Here is a 14,521-nt window from a genome sequence, read left to right as displayed (position 1 = left end):
AAAGCCGAATTGGGTAGGATCCAATGTCTGTAGGTCCCCTATGTCTTTATTTATGAGTTCCATTATGATCCTCTAAATAGCTTTGCAGACCAGGCTTGTTAAGCTTATGGGGTGGTAATTACCAGGGTCCGTAGAAGCACCGCCTTTGTTGAGTGGGACCACAGTTGCCGTATGCCACTCTTTGGGTACGTATCCTGTGGTAAGGCTAAGATTAAACAGCAGCCTTATGTGTGGGTTTAGTTCCTCATTGAGTTCATGTAGCACACAGCCGGGGACACCATCCGGTCCCATTGATGCTGTGTTTTTAGCTTTAGAGAGCAGCTCTCACCTGGGCATTTGAGATGATTGGGAGGCTACACTCTGCTGGGATAGATATTTCTCCTTTTGGGGGAGGGAGGGAGAAATTTTCACTGAACCTGTCTGCCAGTATGTTTGCAATGTCTGTGGGTTCAGTGATTTTTGTATCATTTTGGACTAATTCTGAGCATATCTGGGAGTTTCCACCCAGATTTCTAACATAGCTAAAGAAGGCCTTCTGATTGTCTTTTGAGTCCTTGGCAATTTTTCTCTCAAAGTTGGCCTTGGATGATTTTATGAGTGATCGTAGTTTTTTACTAGTATTGATCAGAGATGTCTTCCCTTTTAGGGATTTTGCTCTATCTTGTAGTAGCTTTCTCCTCTTGTTGTAAAGTTTGTTTATGGCTGGGGTCCACCAGATCGGGCGCTTGCCTTTGGTGGAAAGGGTCTTGATTTTATTTGGGATTGCTTGATCCATGCAATCCTGGAGTTGCTCGTAGAAAGCATTTGTAAGGGATTCAGCAGCGTGGGTTGTGGTTTCCAATGGCTCAGGGGCCTTGATGGATACCACACCAGTCTTAAGAAGTGTGAAGTTGGCTTTTGAGAAGTTCTTCACTGTGGTCTTTTTGTTGGGGTGGGGGTTGGATGTGGATCTCCAGTGAGATTAGTTTATGGCCTGATCTCACCAATGAGGGATATACTTCCGGTGTGGAGCATTTTGTCCCCATGTTTGTGATGATCAGGTCTAGTATATTTTCACCTCTTGTGGGAATGGTGACAAGTTGTTCCATAGCATTTGAGTTTATGAACTCCAGGAACCTTTGGGCTAGGGTATTGGGACTTGAGTAATGTTCCCAGTCTATGTTTGGGTAGTTGAAGTCACCCAATATGATGGTGTTTGGAGAGACATTTATACTCTCCAGTGTCTTCAGGAAGGCTGTGTGGGGTGTAGTCCCTTCTCCCACTATGGGACCAGGGTGTTAGTCACATCCTCTGTAGCTGTTACAGTGCCCATTGTGGACATGGGAGAATCACTTTCTTTGGGCATGAGAGTTTCCTGGAAGGGTCTTCCCAAGGTGGCTGAGGTAAGACACCTGTTTCCTAAGTTGAAGTGCCATCCTTCAGTCAGTTTCCATCAAAGGATACCCATAGGGAAAAGAAACAAAAAAAAAGTAAATAAACATAATTCCTTTGAAAATAGTTATTCTGTAGATGAAGATGAATTAATCTTTTTGGCTAAGGGCTTATTGCTGGCTTTGAATCCAGTGGACCAACAGGGAAACTTAAATGCTCATAAGTTTATAGTTTCATAGATGTTTATTATGACCACAAGGGCCTTTTTAAGCCTAGCCATGCATCCCAAATCTCTGGCAAGTTCTCATATGTTTGATAAGTGTAAGCATGGGCCTGGGAGGTGAACCATTTACAGGTTATCTGTTTGCATTAGAGACATAGGTGCCAAACCAGGGACGAATTTCTGGTTTCCCATCCTATTGTCCAAGTTGTACTTGAACTGGGTTAGAAAACTATGCTTCACATGGATGGGGAGCCTGTTCCATAGACAGGGTAGTCTCTGGGATACATACATATCTCTCGAGCAGGCCATATTTATATCAAAGACAAGGTTTAAGTCTTTAGAACAGGTAATTCTGGTACTGTTTGTTTTGTGGATATGCAGGAGGTCCATCAGAGTGGGGTCTGACAATGCCCTGTATGCCAGGCATAGATCTCCCCTCAAAAGCCTGTAAGAGACAGAATACAGGGATAGGGCCTTGAGGCGGTCTGCAGAGGACATATTACATATGCCCTGTATTCATTTAGTGAGAAAGCTCTATGGATGTTCCAGTTGTTGGATATGCCTGGTTAGGTACATACCAAAGGGGGCATTGTACTCAATGATAGGTCTGATGAATGCCGAATACAGTGGAACAATGACTTCCTTGGAGTTAGATGCCATACCTTTGTTTATAAGTTGCACAACATAGAATGATTTCCTCACCACTGTAGACATGGTTCTGAAGACATGCAGCATATGACAAAGGATGCAAGAAAGCAGCTACTAGGAAATCTTATGTTGCTAAATCCAAGTCTTTACTAGCTGGTACCACACTAATAAGCACGACCCTTTCAGGGATTCTGTACCATTCGTTCTTCTACATCTATGTGAGTTACTGGCTTTTCTTCTTCCTCCACCAAGGTTCATTTGTCAGCCTTTTCAGCATGTTTACCCATGGATCCTCCCCTTTCTTCTCTGTCTTTGATCAAGCATTTCATGAAAGGGAGTTTACATGCGCGATCACCTGCAAAGCAGGTGGCACCTACTTGGGATCTTAACATTGTGTCAGGAAAGTTAACTATGTCTTTCTTCAAACCACCTCATCAGGCTGATCTATGGCTCATGACATGGAAGACATTCTACTTATTGCTCTGGCATTTGCAAGATGAGTACCTGAATTGCAAGATCTCATGGTGAGTGAACCCTATATGGTTTTCCTTAGAGAATGGGTTACTTTAAGAACAAATTATTGATGCCAAACTTTTACTTTGAATCCAGCCATCAATCTCCATGTTTTCTGTCCTGATCCTAAAAATCAGGGAGAAAGGATTCTACATACTCTGGACATGCACACATAAAAAACACATTGTCTTGAGGGAACAAAGTCCTTTATGAAAGCTAAACAGCTGTTTATTTCCTCTGATAGGACAAAGAAATGACAGCCCTTGTCAAAGCAGATGATTTCCAGATGATGATAAATCACTTCTAGGCAGAATAAAAGTACATTGACTCTAGACACATTCTAGAGGTAGCTGTTTGGCATTTTGTACATATTTTTACAAAACATTACAAACTGGACTTCTTCTGAAGGTCTAGGACATGCTTTGCTAGGACCATACTCCTCCTCAATCCTAATCCTTCCTCCTCCCTGGTATGATGCACTATGACAATCTACCCACTTAGCTAATGTTGCTGCAGCTGTGGTACTGATGAACATAGTACAGTTGTGTAAGTTAACTTAGTATAACAGTACATGCACAAAGTCATCAGTACTCCAGTACCTGCACACTAGTTCCACCCCCCCCTTTATGTATAAAGTAATATTTTTAACAAAAGTTACGTTTCTAATGTTTTGGGTTTCAGGAATATTAGGCTCTCTCCCCTTTGGAGGGCATGAAACTCCTGAAGGATTTTGGCATCCAGGCTGCTGTTTTCTCCAGTTGGAGATCATGGCACAGGAGTCTGGGCACATGCCTGGAGGGGGGACAGAGACTCTTGAAGAATAGCCGGCTGTGATATCCTGAGCAGAGTATAACTAACATAGTTAAAGGCTAAAGACGCAATGATGACTTTGAACATCTGCTGTTATGGTAAATGTGACTTACACAACTGTACTGTCTTGACAGCCTTGATTCGGCAACTCAAACATGGCTCTACGTAATCCACTGGCAATTAACACCATGGACTGTAATTCATACTTATTAATGACCCTTCTGAAGGTACAAGATTTGAGTGTCTGCACCTTCATTTGTCTTCTGTGTGACCTGATCAAGTTATTTAACCAGACAGTACCTTGGGGCAATTAACAGTTAGGGCTAGGCTCCTTAACGGTCTTCTAGACTGCTTGCATAGTAACTACCAATACAATCTACAGCTGCACTGTATTCACTCAAGACATCTCAAGACTTATCCAGGGATACTGACCTGATCTGTAATAGTGAATAGGTCAATGCATTGAATGTCATGCTCTCTGTTCCATGTATGATAACTCTGTGCTCTCTTGCATATGTTTTTTTTCATAATTAATCTATCTCCTTATAAACCTGTGTGATGCTGTTATTATGTTGTATTCGCCTGTGAGTTTTTCTCCCTAGGTCCCTGTATAAATGAGATCTGTCCAGCAGGGTTAGTCTGGTTAACTGAATATAAATAAGAATAGTAAATTGAGGTAGATTGTTTCAGGGTCTCTCCTTTCCTTGTCTTATCAATTCTGCCTTGACTGAACAGCTGATATCCCATGACCTCTGTGCCTAATCCCCTTTGTGATTGGACTAGGTTTCAGTCAACATCCACTATGTCTTCCTGTCTACTTGCCATTATTATTGCAAATCCTCATTTTTCCTACCTAGATATCCTCACCTCTACCTGCTAAACTTATATTGTCCTTGGATTTTATGCTCTCCTGTGAACTTCTTCTATTATCTGCTCTTCTTTTATAAGCCTTCATTTTTTTTCCAGATCTTACTATAGTTATCCTTGCTTCTACCTTTGAATCTTTTTGATACCCATTAACTGTCACATTGTCTGCTTTTCTTCCACTTTTCACTTAATTTTAGGAGTATGTTGATCAGATATATAATTAAACTATGTTCTTCACAAAGACTGTATTGTCAGAAGCAAAACAGAGTCTATCTGGGGAGAAGATTATCTCCATAAATCATACTCTTCATTGACTAATCCATGTCCCCTCCTGCATGATTCACTCACTGAACAAAGAGTTATCCCTGATCATATCCTTCCTGAGTGGACAAACAATGTGCATTAGTGGTAGCTCTCTACAGCCCACCATCTACTGAACCACGAGGAATGTCCTGGCCACCTCAGTCACCTTCCTGTTCTTCTTTATTCTGCCACGTTATTAGTGCCCACATATATTATCATATGTAAGCACTTCCCACCTTTCTAAAAAGATCTCTTGACTTTGAAGCCTGTCCAATAAAAGGACAGACTTGCTATTTCCATTTTAGCTGACCACTTCTCAGTAGAGGATACTCTGCTACTGATCACCAGAATGTTCCCCCTACCCCTTTTCCAGTGCTTTTGCTGCTGCAGACCTAACTTTGTTTTGTGGTATAGACTATTTCCTTTATCTGCTGCACTCATGTTACTGAAGAACAATATTTCTTCTTGCACAGGCAGCTTCTTCCTTCAAGCTCCTCCTCAATTACTTCAAGGTCACTGACTGTTCATACTTGCCTTCTTCCTCTACTTTGGACACGTCATTGCATGTCTAACTATCACTACCCTGTCCCCTCTCACTGGCTCTCTAGCATTTGTTCCCTCTCCATTTCTGGAATAGTTCTTCCTCTTGTCTACCATGCCACTTACTTTGTTCTTACTAGGTTCTCCTTACTTTTCCCACACTTTCTACCTTGTTTCTCTTACATTCCACCTGCCTTCTTTTACTTCTTGTCCTGCCATCCCTCTGCCTGTCTTCCATAAGCTGGTTAAGCAAGGTTCTGAGTTTTTTCTGCGATTCTCTTAAGCTGTTCACCTATCCTTCAAGGATCCTAACATTCCTATATAGTTTATACCCTCCCTTTTGATAACCTACACTTGTACATCTGACTCACCTCAGCCTCTTTCTGTTCCTTTAACCCGGGCTGTTTTTCTTTTGTCTGTGATGATTATTTGCTTTTCTGAGGAATTTGTATGTGCTTTGCTTTCTAATTTTTTGAGTGTTTGCTGGTTGACAGTAATATGATCTATGTGATTTTCTCTGTTAGTTTTACTGTTATTCTTTGTGCTACACTATTTATAACTCATTTGAACAATGCAGTCATAATATGAAAATATTGTAAAAAGCCTTTTTACCATATAAACAAGTTACAACAAACAGAATTTACTTCTGGTAGATGGGTTGTTCAATGGGGCCCCAGGGAAAACATTTCCACATAAACACCACACATTCAACCCCCCCCACCCACAAAAAATGATAATCAACGTGGGAAAAAATTAAGAGTAAGGTCCAAAGACATAGTGTTGTTCTGGCACTACCTGCAGCTCTCCGTTATGGGTCCCCCCTTTTTAACTTCTCCAAATGTTTTGGGTTTCTAACACTGTGATAGGAATGAACTCCATTCTGATGCCAGCCTCCAGTTAATGAAATCAGTATGTTTGCCAAGGGTTTTCTTCTCAACAACTGCACTGTACCTGGATTTGCTACCTTCACTAGTACATATGGAATTGCTCTTACTGGAAAAAAGTGTTAAGTATGACTGAAAAGCTTTCTTTGTGTGTGTGTGTGTGTGTGTGTGTGTGTGTGTGTGTGTGTGTGTGTGTGTGTGTGTGTGTGTGTGTGTTTGTGTGAGTGTGTGTGCGTGTGGGTGTGCATGCATGTGTGTGTGGGTGTTCATCTGTGTGTACATGTGGATGTACGAGCATGTGTGCACGTGAGTATCTGTTAAATCTCGCTGCTTCTACTATGTTTGAGTATACAGACCCTCTGCCATATGTATGTCATAACTAGCAACAAGATGTGCAACTGTTCCTAGTTCTGTACTAAAGAATCTATGTTTGCCTGTATCACCTACTCTTTAGAATTCATAAACAGGTATGTATGTAGCCCACTGTCTTGAGCTGCTGTCATTAATCATTTATTTTTTTGTTTAAATTCACCTCTCCTTAGCCATTCATGCATTAAGTCTTGATCAAAATGCAGTTGTTCCATCAGCTGTCTATACCTGCCTATATAATTGTGAGATTTTCAGTTTTGTTTCCTTTTCTTCTGATCATGTTCTTTCTATTCTTTTTTTTTGTCGATCCCCCTTTGGTTGCTACACGTTTTTTGTACACTTCTGGTTTGATTGTTGTAGCACATCATTTCCAAAATGTTTCTGCTAGTCTGAGAAAGTCTGTCATCTTAGACTAGGTTTGCCATAATTTCAAATGCCCAAAGTGGGACATTTTTGTAGAAAGGTGAGATTTTGCAGGACAAAAGATACCCACAGCCAGTGCAAAGGACAGAACTTCACTCTTTGCCAAAACAAAAACATATTCTTGTAGCATTTGAGTTGTTTATACTGTTTCATATAAACTGTAGGTGTCACAGATACAAAATAACTGTTTTACGCAACTATTAAAGATAACTTATGAACTATTTTTTGTTCTAAAATCTCAGGACATTTGCCATTTTTTAGTTTTTTCGCAGGACACAACTGCCCAAAGGGAGACTGTCCATCGCAAACAGAGACAGGTGGTAACCCTATTTTAGAGATGTTTTTTCATGGTTAGAACTTTCTCTGTGTTTGGATCTGATAATGATAGCAAATATTAATGCAGTCATATGATTGTGCGACTCTACATTAAGTCAGTTCCAATTAGGCCTGTACTCCCTTCAGACTGAACAATATATGATCTTGACTTGCACTGTTTTTTATGCATCACAGGATAAGCATGATGCAGTCTTCTTGTTTTCTGTTGAAGTGATTCAATACTTTTTGGGGACAGTCAATATGGCCATAGCTGTAAGTTAGAATAGGTAGAGCTAGCTGATCCATATCTCACACGTTGCACCTAAATGTCGAATCAGTTTTCAGTATTGGTTTTAATCTTCTAAACTATTTCTTACTAAGCTTGCTTTCATTTTTTTCACACTGTTTTGCTGACCCTTCATCTATTCCTAGATATGTATATACTTCCTTTTATTTTAAGTTGTATTCGTTGGTTTAGTTGCCTCATAGTTCTCTTTTATTAATCTTTTGATGGTGGCATTCTACATTTTCCTCATTTCCCTTTGTTATTCTGCATTTTTGTAGTAGTACTTTATCTACTATTACTTTAAATGCACAGCTGTGCTTTCTGTTTATCTCTGTTACATCGTATGAGTATTTCTTTATGGTTTTGGTAACTATTCATCAGTTTTATCAGTCTTATAGTAATACGGCTCTTGTACACATTCTGTAGTTTCATGTATCATAATATGTTTATCCATTTCTATTGGCTCAAGCAGGTCAGCACTTAGATCATTCTCCCTCTTTTCTATCTCCTAATGTTTCTCTGCTGTGTAATCCTAACAGGATTTTCAATCCATTCTCCTTATGAAGACTCTAAACATTGACATTGTAGTTTATCTTTAGTAAAAATATCCTAGTCTCTGTTCCACCTTTCCTGAGGACTTATTTACTTATTGTGGTGAGATATTGTCTGTCTCAGAGTCTAAATCTTTCACTTCTCATTTAGGTTATCACCTCAGTTTTAGTTTGTTGCCTTACTACATAACTAAACTGCCCCAGTTTTAGTTTGTTGCCTTACTACATAACTAAACTGTTGCTTTTCAATATATTCTAATTCCATGTTGTCAGTCACTTCTTCATAAAGTTTACTATGTTTGGATATTTCCTTTTTAACTTATTCAAATGTTTAGGGTTTCTAATGGCAGGAGTGGACCCCATTCCTAAGCGAGGGTACTCTAACAGCTCATAAAATTAGTATTGCATCAATCTTTAATGTTTGCCAATGGTGCTGTTCTTAGCACCTGCAGTCTATCTAGAACTGCCTCCTTCTGTAATTCATATTTTGGTATTGGTAGTATTTTTATGAATTTTCTGAAAATTCTTTTTGTTGTCCTCATTGCTCTTAGTACTATTGGACCGAACCGAGTATGTTTCACTTATGTTGCTCTACTTTCTGATTGCATAGCCTGATGTTTTATAACTTTATGTATCGTTGTATGCAGGACACTATATTTAATATGTATGCCTACGTCAATAAGTAATGCTTCTTTTCCCTTACTTTTTAGTCTTATTTTTACAACAGTTTCTGTTTTTCTTGCTTCTACCTGCTTGACTTTTGGTATTGGATGAGTCCATGTGACCAGTGCTTACTTCTCCATTTTTAATAATTCTTTGACCAGTACTTGATTCTCCGTTATTAATAATTTTTTGTGGTTCCTGTTTCCAGTGTGCCTGTACTACATCAGTGTTGTAGCATTTGCAGAATCCTCAGTCTTGCTATATTATTGTGCATTTCAGTCATAAGCAGCAATAAGATAAATAACTGTTTCTACGTCTGTACTACAGAAGCTACATTTTCTGTATCCCAGGCGTTTTCTATAGACTTTGCAAACTAGGATGTATGCAGTTTTCTGTCTTCAGGTTCCATTATTAGCATTTCCAGTTTTGGGTTAAATTCACCTCTTGATAACCATTCACTCATCATATCGTGCACAACATGTGACCATTCCAAGAATTCTCTATACTTCTGGAGAGCAATGACATTCAGCAGAAAAGCTGGTCAGCCCCTCAGTAAACGTTATTTCAATAAAAATAAACGCTTTTGTTCATTCATACCATTTATGAACTTTCAGACTCTTCACCCACAGTAACAGCTCTGTTTAAAAAGACTTCAGTACAATGATGCATCTTTCACATATGGTTTAAGTGAATGAAACACTTATTTTTATTGAAATAAAGTTTATCGAAGGACTGACTAGATTTTCTGCTGAATGACATTGCTCTCCAGACCTGTAGCAGTATTTTGGATTATTTTGTAGTCTGTGTCGTGAAATTAGAAATTCTCTATATTTGCTAATCTAGCTTATTTATTTGGCATTTGTTTACCAGGAAAGTCTGACTGAGTCATGTGGGAGAAAAGCATATGGTTAACAGAATGAAAAACTAAACAGACATGATAAAATCATAACATTCAAGCATATATATGAAAACAACACATTAGTCTGTCAGAATAAAAACTCAACAGATGTAATAAAGTCATAGTGTTCAAGCATAAATTATATGGAAAGCCTGATAATTGGAAGATACAACATTATGTACATAAGAGATGATTATCATAATGATTATTAATATTCTATAAGTCATGAAATATGGTAAGAACTTATATTGGTGAAGACACAGGATAGTACGAGTAGAGAAGGGTCGGGTGTGATATCGGGCTTAGTAGGAATAGATGTGGAAAAAGTATGACTGGAACCTCAGGGGAGTATGTGTAGAGGAAGGGAGGGTAGGGTAAGTTTGTAGTGGGGATAGAGAGAGTAGAGGTAACAAAAGGTCTAAGAGTACCTCAGCCTGGGCCAGGAGCAAATTCAAGCTTTGTTGAAGTATTCTTTTATACAGGTTTTGAAGGAGTACATGTTAGTAGCGGTTTTGATAGTTAAAGGAAGGGGGTTCCATAGTTTTGCCACAGAGCAGGAGTAAAGGCTTACATCTGGAGTTTTGTTAGGTTTATAATTTGTAAGGCGATGTTTGTGTTCAGATTTAAGATGTTCATTTGGGATATACAAGTTGAGTAATGGGCTAAAAGCAGGACAAGCTAGTGGACTTTTCAGTTTTCTTTCATGTTCTTCTGGTCACAACTTCTGTATACTTTTTTATTGTTATTTTTGGCACATTTTATTGCTGTTTTTTTTTTTTTTAGTTTGGATCACTTCTCATTTGAGTTCTATAGTCCTTTCTTTCTGTAATACATTTTGCCAATCTGAGCAAAGATGCCATTGGAAACCTACTTTCTTCACGGATTATAACTTTCAATATGATTAGATGTGATGATATCAACAAATGTGAATGCAATACCACAATTGCAGACCAATACACATTATCAAGTTAAAGGAGGTCCATACCACCTTCATACCAAGAGATATATTTATTTATTTATTTGCAGTTTGTTTACCGGGATAGTCTATTGTGCCAAGAAGACCCGATTTTCAATGGAGTCCTGGGGAGAAAAGCTCCAAAAAACATTATACAATGTAAAACAAACCAGCTTTGTAACAACATTATACAATATAAACAAATCATTGCCATTAAGTAGCTCAGTAAAGCAGGTGTAGAACATAGTCTAAAAAAAATTGTAATTTACAGTAGAAATATGAAGAAGATAAAGTAATAAAAACATTAGTAAATATTCACCAGTACATCTGATTAAACAAGGAAAGTGTAACAATAGAGGCAAGAGATTGTATCTGAGATAAAGTCGGGAAGGGGATAAGAGGAGTTAAGTGTAGGAGTAAGAAAGGAGGGTACCATAAGGAGAAGAAGAGCGAGAATAAATGGTAGAGACAAAGGCGGCTAAGTATAAACTTGTCATGTGCTGTTTTCTACATGCTATTTGATAAAGTGGCTAGTCAGTCTTGCCAAAGCTGTAGATTTAGGACAGGAAGAGTAAGCTGATTTATAAACACCCACAGCATGTATGTCCATGCAACCAAAAAATAAAATTAAAAAACAGTAACAGGGTTCATGTAGCCATGGGTGAGAACACATGCAACCAATCAAACACCAAAAGGTGTGGTATATTACTTCCAAAAGCCCACTTTGTAAGAATTCAAATATTCTATTAAACGTTAAGCACTGTCCTCCTCATTATTCAGGGCTTCTTCAGAAATGATTACAAACAATAAAACACTTCCTTATGTATAACGCTGAATCTATCACAAGATTACAATTATTGAAATCATTAAAAAACAGTAACTCTTTCTGAAATAACTTATCATTTGGGATAAAAATTCATAAATGCTCCAGTGGAATAAAAAATAAAAATGTTACTACTAGGGATGGCAACTTTTATAACGTAGATACGAATGAGAAAATATACTTTTCCTGTCTATAGAGGAAACAAAACTATTGTTCTCAATCTCATTTACTAGAAATAATTAATTTTGATGCTAGGGGTGGACAATGAGAAACACAAATTGAATATAGGGAATTAATATGGCAACTGAGGCTCAAAGCCACTGTATTTCCAGTTTAAACAAGCAAGTGTCTATTAAGTCAGTAGTAAAGATGAAAGCAGCAAAATTAAAATTAATGTTTTGGATGCTTTAGTAAATGAAAAAAATATATATATTCTTATTTTGTATTCCACTGAGAACATTGTTAGTATCACAAACCCATCCCCTCTGTTCTTCAAGACAAAAAAAACACATCATGTATTAAGTCAATTTAATGATTGGCCTATTACAGTTAGACCCCTTCCCAAGCTCTTTCATTGAAAGCACATCAACTAGGTAGCCAGATGTACAACGCACCAACCCCCCACCCCAGCTATTCAGTTTCCATTTCTGTACCCTGCCCAACCCTCCTACCCAACACAGTTTATTAAAATAAATAAAAATAAAATCTTATAAACTGTAGCAAACTGCTTGCAACAATTGCAGCAAAAAGTTGCTATAGTTCTTTCCCTACCTGCACTTAGCTCTAAGCACTCATGTATTAGCTCATGTTTTAGTTAAAAAAAAATCTTCTTTTAAACTGTAGTGAATAGTTGCTACTGTTCAGACCACACACAGAGTGCTGCAGTTCTCAGGCTTGACCACAAATGGAATACCGGCTTTCGAAAAATGGTATTACACTAATGAGTGATCAGGATGATCAATGGCCAATCACACCCACCCAACACTTTGCACCTGGGCCATTGTTCCTCTCACCCCACTTCTGCCATTGTTGATCTCTGTGTCACCAGAAGGTTTCTTGAATCAGTGGAGGAAATCTGCTGTTGATAGTAGCTAGTTGGGCCTTGGCACATTGGAAAGCAGTAGCTTTATATTTTACATGCTTGTTTCATTAAAATGTCACCTGTTTATTTGGGACCGCATTTATATTTGTTATATGGGGTAGTGAACTGATCCACAGTGCACTCATTTTAGCTACTACCGAAGAATAAAAAGGAAAACAAGATGACAAGTCTCATGCAAAGTATAATATGGTCTGCAAATACATTTGAGCTTTAACCCATCTACTCCTCTCAACCAGTTGATGCAATGACTGACTTGTTTCTTGCATGAATATAAAGAGATTGAGTACTTCTGGACAAATGAACACCTAATATAACATATCCACAATATCATCAGAAACTGATCTTTCATCCAAAACTTAAAAAAAAAAGATGAGTAATTATGCTTCTGGAGAGAATACATTCTTATGGTACAAAACGTGTTGAATATATGTGCATCTTCTGTTCTAGACATACTCCAATTGGCACTTGTCAGTCTTTCAAGTGATCCTATGAGATATATATTGTTACACCTTTTCTCATTTCCAGGTTATCTACTTTAGCACAGAAGCTCTCATTTTCTCAAAAAGACAAAGAAATTCTTCCTGGAATACTACCAGTATGTGAGCTTGGGAGCATCGTGCTCTTGTTCATTGACCAAGGTCACCCACTCCATGTTAAGCCAATTCTTTTGGCATTGCTGACCCCTCAAAGGCTGCTTTAATTCACTGCTCTGCTCGCACCACTTAAAATGGTTGATTTCTCCAACTACATTGTAAGCTTAAAGCCTAAACTTACTTTAGGTGTACATTTCATTTAATCCTGTGGTACAGTGCTGCTACATAATACAGATTAGATATTCTTCATCTGGGGTGTCACTCTTGACCCCCAAAGTTTTTTTTTAATAATATAATTTAAAGCTACTGATCATACAGAATAAATATCAAGACCAATTCTTATTGCATATTAAATTATGATAAGAAAAAGTACCAAATATTTTTGTAAACTGCCTGGGAGGAAAATAGAGTATTTACTTTTATTTATGTCTGTATGTATGTACATATTTTATTTGTTTATTTATTTTAATTTGATAACTGAGTAAGTGGAGTGTTTCACCAAGCTATTTTAGCCATGATCCGGGTCAAGTTTCAAAACAAAACAATTAAAAAGTACAATGCAGAGAAAGAAAGAAGAGTGGAAATGTGTAAAGAAACAATATAACAGTTGCATTATTTGTAATATAAACTTTCAACACAATAATACTTAACCATTTCAATTATAATGGCATCATGTATTTACTACTATCCATTTTCCTGAAAACAAATATAGGAAGTTGCATTAAAGAGATAGCCCTTTAGGTTAGTCTTAAATGTTTTCACTGACGGTTGTTCTCTTATCTCTGAATTTGCTACTTACTTGCACCATGCCATTTTATTAGAATAGTGATTTGCTAAATTAAGAAATTAAGGATGAGATTCTGAAAATGTGAATTTTTCATCCCTGAAAAGAGCAGTTAAACTCTTACAGCATATTTAATGCCTAGGCTGCTTTACCATCAGCCTTCTGATTAGTGCTGCATGTGTTATACAGAAATGAAGCACGTATTTATTCATTGGGATGTTGCAGCATACATAAATCATGCTCACCTTCATCCATAAGGATGTTGCAGCATTTACAAATGATACACATATTCATTAAGAAGTTACAGCATATACAAACAATACACAAATTCATCATTAGGATGTTGCAGCATACAGAAATGATGACTACATTCGTTCATTATGATATTGCAGCATAAGGAAACAATGCTCACATTCACAGTTGCAGCATACATAAAGGTTGCAGACAATCATTCATTAGGATGTTGCAGTATGCAGAAAAGATGCATATATTCCTTTATTAAGAAATCACAGCACACAAAAATGATGCACGCATTCAATCAGGATATTGCAGCATACAGAAAGGTTGCATGCATTCAGTCATTAGGAGATTGCAGCATAC

The sequence above is a fragment of the Protopterus annectens genome, chromosome 1.part0 (genome assembly GCF_019279795.1).
Source record: "Protopterus annectens isolate FY-2018-M chromosome 1.part0, PAN1.0, whole genome shotgun sequence".
In the NCBI taxonomy this organism is placed as follows: Eukaryota; Metazoa; Chordata; order Ceratodontiformes; family Protopteridae; genus Protopterus; species Protopterus annectens.
This window is presented reverse-complemented; position numbering follows the sequence as displayed.